The sequence below is a fragment of the Grammomys surdaster genome, unplaced genomic scaffold (genome assembly GCF_004785775.1).
Source record: "Grammomys surdaster isolate TR1022 unplaced genomic scaffold, NIH_TR_1.0 126109, whole genome shotgun sequence".
In the NCBI taxonomy this organism is placed as follows: Eukaryota; Metazoa; Chordata; class Mammalia; order Rodentia; family Muridae; genus Grammomys; species Grammomys surdaster.
In genome coordinates, this window is record NW_021620917.1 from 3,005,850 (window position 1) to 3,010,115 (window position 4,266).

Here is a 4,266-nt window from a genome sequence, read left to right on the forward strand (position 1 = left end):
GGGGTGTGGCTCAGTGGTAGAGCCCCTGCCTAGAATCCCCCAGTGAGAGTCTGGCGTGTGTCTCAGTGGTAGTGCACCTGCCTAGCATGCATGAGACCCTGAAATCTCTCCCAGAAGTGTTTAAAAAACAAAATAAAACAAAGATCCCACACACCAAAAAGTTCAGGAATTACCAGTGATTTGCCAGAGAGTGATACCCTGGACTCAAATAGTATGTAAACGCACAGAGTGTTTTATTCTGCAGAAGTCCATCCAGCATGCTGAGTTCTACCATCTACAAAGATGGAGACCCCAAAGTAAGTGTGTAGGTCTGATTTAAAGCACATTAGGGAGATTCCGGGAGGGGTAGGTAACCTTTATCTTAATCTGTTCATTCTGTCTCTAGGGACATTCCAGAAGCATTGCTGGGGTGGGGGTGGGGGACTGGAAACTGTTGCTGGGGCAGTCTGGAAACTGCTGCTGATCCCTTGTCCTTTCCTCAGGCTGGGTCTGAGGCAGCTTCTGAGGTCTGGACAGGCCTGGACAGTCTTTGGAGACAGAGATTTAGGCATAGTCTCCTGAACTGCCAATTTGAAGCCAGTCATGGAGTCAGCCTGTCTCACCAGTACCCCAAGATTCAACTTCATGCTGTTCCATTACGACTCCACAGACATCCTCCCTCAATCCCTCACCCCGCAGACCAATAGTCTGTTTTCCATTCTTACAATTTTGCCGTTTAAAGAATGTTATATAAATGGAATAATACAGGGTGTAACCCTTTGAGACTGCTTTCTCTGTGTTCTGTATAACCTCCTGTCAACTATCAAGGTTGCTGTGTGTATCACAGTCTGTTCTTTCCAGGGCTAAGTAGCCTGTGATGGTACAGTTTTAATGGAGGAGATTGGGTCATTTCTAGTGTTTGACTATTATGAACAAAGTCCCTCTAAACAGTGTGTGTGTACGTATGTGTGTGTGTGTATGTGTGTGTGTACATATGTGCATGTGTGTATGTGTGTGTATGTGTGTGTATGTGTGTGTGTATGTATGTGTGTATATGTGTGTATGTGTGCGTGTGTGTGTGCGCGTGTGTATGTGTGTGTGTGTTGTCCCAATGAGTTTAATTAGGGTTACTGCTTTCAGAAGCATGTTCAGGTTTAAGAGTGAAGCTATTACAGTGTGAAGCATAGGTTATGTGTTTCACCACTTTTCCCCAGCAGGTGGTGCTGTTTGGGAAGGTTGTCTAACCTGTGGGAAGTTGTATGATCACCAGAACGGGACTTGAGGATTACAGTTCTCGACGCAACTTCCAATCCTGTCTCTGCTCCTGGTTCTGCTAAGACGTGAGGAGTCCCAGTTCCTGCTCCTACTTCCATGGAGCCACCCTGGTCTTGTCAGTTCATCTGTTCCCAAATCATAATACATAGGCTTATCCACGTTTTCCCAGTTAGCCCTAGTTCCTGCCATGCCTTACTGCTTTCCACCCCCACAACTGTTGCCAATGGCAACAGAAAACTCAATGTGTGATGGTGATATAGTGGCCAGTTATTTATGCCCTTTATTTACACCCCTGCCTGATGCCTATGATGGTTATAGTGACTGTCAACTTGTCAGATGTAGAATCACCTTGGACACAATCCTATCTGCGAGGGATTTTCTAGATTAGGTTAACAGGGGTAGGAAGACCCACCCTAAGTGTGGGTGACACCATCCCATGCCTGGGGTCCTGGACTGAAAGTGAGCTGAGCACCAGCATTTTTCTCTTGCTGCTTCTTGACTGTGGACACAGTGTGAGCAGCCACCTCACACTCCCACCATCCTGCCTTCCCACCATGATGGACTGTGTACATTCAAACTGTGAGCCAGAATAAACCTTTGCCTCCTTAAGTTACCTTTATCACCAGAATGACAGACACAGCTGATACAGTGTTGCAGGCATGCACAATTGTGATCACAGCTTCTATACTAACAAGGTGTAGTGGGAATTTTGTTTTCTTTCTTTCTTTAAAAAAATTTATTTATTTATTAATTATGTATAACGTGTTATGCCTGCATATATGCTTGCATATTTGAAGAGGGTGGAGGTCCTATTATAGATGGTTGTGAGCCACTATGTGGTTGCTGGGAGTTGAACTCAGGATGTCTGGAAAAGCAGTCAGTGCTCTCAACTTCTGAATCATCTCTCTAGCCGTTGGTTTCTTAAAAAACACAGAAATGTCATGTGAATGTTTTGTTTTAATCCCAGGTATGGGATACGGGGCTGCTTCAGATTGTCCACAGCAGCTGACTATGATTTGTCTCATGCTCTGGCAGAAGTGTGATTCTACCAGCTGAAGATAGTTTATGTTTGGAATTCTGGTGACCTTCAGAAGGTTTATAATGCCAGAGTCCTGAGAGAGATGATGGCTTCTGCTGCTGGTGCTGCTGTTAGCTCTTTGCTGGTTTCTGGTTGGCTGCTGCTGGTCACTAAGTAGAAGAAATTGGGCTTGCCTGAAAGAACTTGATGCCCCTAATCAGCAGGAAGTAGTCTAAAGAGATCGATACCCCCTTTCCTCTCTAGCCTTCTTTCTTTCCTACCTACTGTTGGGAGGTTGGAAGAGATAAGGGAGAAGGGTGGTATGAAAAAGAACCCAATTAAATAGCCCAAATCCAGCTGCAACAGGGGGTCTTGAACTCAACCTGGTCATGGTGATCTATGTTCAGTTTTGTTGCTCTGAAGAAATATTCTGATAAGAATGCAATTTAAAGGATAACAGGGTTTATGTTAGCTCATGACTGCAGGTTACAGTCCATCACAGCAGGTAAATCAAAGCAGGAACTTAGAACATCTAGTCACGTCTCACCTGCAGTTCAGAGCAGAGCGATGTGATTGTGTGCTTGCTTGTTTTCACTCAGTGCACTCTGTCTACTCTTGTACAGCTTGGGACCTGCCTAGGGAATGGTGCCGCCCATGTGATTCAGGCAGCTGGGGCTGGAGAGATGGCGCAGTGGCTAAGAGCATACACTGCTCTTGCAGAGGACCTGGATTTTGTTCCCAGGACCCATGTCAGATGGTTGACAACTGCCTGCACCTCCAGCTTATCTGATGCCCTCTTCTGCCCTCCTCAGGTCCTGCACCCATGTGCAGAAACCCACACATGGATACATATATCAAAAAATAAAAATCTTTAATAATAACAACAACAACAACAACAAAAAGGTAAAACACCACAAACATGTCCATAAACCATATCTGATTGAGATAATTCCTCATAGAAGCTCTTTTCCCAGGTTCTCAACCTGTGGGTTGTGATCCCCTTGGAGGTTGTCTTAGGCTTTCCATTGCTGTGAACAGACACCATGACCATGGGAACTCTTATAAGGACAACATTTAATTGGGGCTGGCTTACAGCTTCAGAGGTTTGGTCCATTATCATCATGGCAGGAACCATGGCAGCATCCAGGCAGGCATGGTGCTGGAGAAGGAGCTGAGACTTCTATCTATATCTTGTTCCGAAAGCAAACAGAAGAAGACTACTGCCTTCCAGGCAGCTAGGAGGAGGGTCTCAAAACCCACCTCTACAGTGACACACTTCCTCCAACAAGGCCACACCCCCCAATAGTGCCACTCCCTGGGTCAAACATATTCAAATCACCACAGAGGTCAAATGACCCTTTTCACAGAAGTTACCAAAGACCATTGGAAAACACAGATATTTACATTATGATTCATAACTGTAGCAAAATTACAGTTATGAAGTAGTAATAAAAATAATTTTATGGTTGGGGCCATGACAGAATAAGGAACTGTATCAAAGGGCTACAGCATCAGGACAGTTGATAAGTTATTTCTCCTCCAGTGAAATGAGCTGATTCAAGCTAGATTAAATTAGATTACATTAAAATGCAGGTTTATTGGGTAGCTGCTCTTAAGTGATTTCTCTGGCCCCACCAACTGAGGCCAGGGAACTCACCATGGGGAAAGGGGAAGGGTGTGCATACAGAGAGGAAGAGGAGGAGGAGGAGGAGAAGAAGAAGAAGAAGAAGAAGAAGAAGAAGAAGAAGAGGAGGAGGAGGAAGAGGAAAAGGAGATAAGAGAAAGAAGAGGGAGAAGAGGAGGAGGAGGAAGAGAAGGAGGAGGAAGGGAAGGAAGAGGAAGAGGAGGAGGAGGAGGAGGAAGAGGAGGAGAAGAGAAGGAGGAAGAGGAGGAGGAGGAAGAAGAGGAGGAAGAAGAGGAGGAGGAAGAAGAGGAGGAAGAGGAAGAGGAGGAAGAGGAGGAGGAGGAAGAGAAGGAGGAGGAAGAGGAGGAGG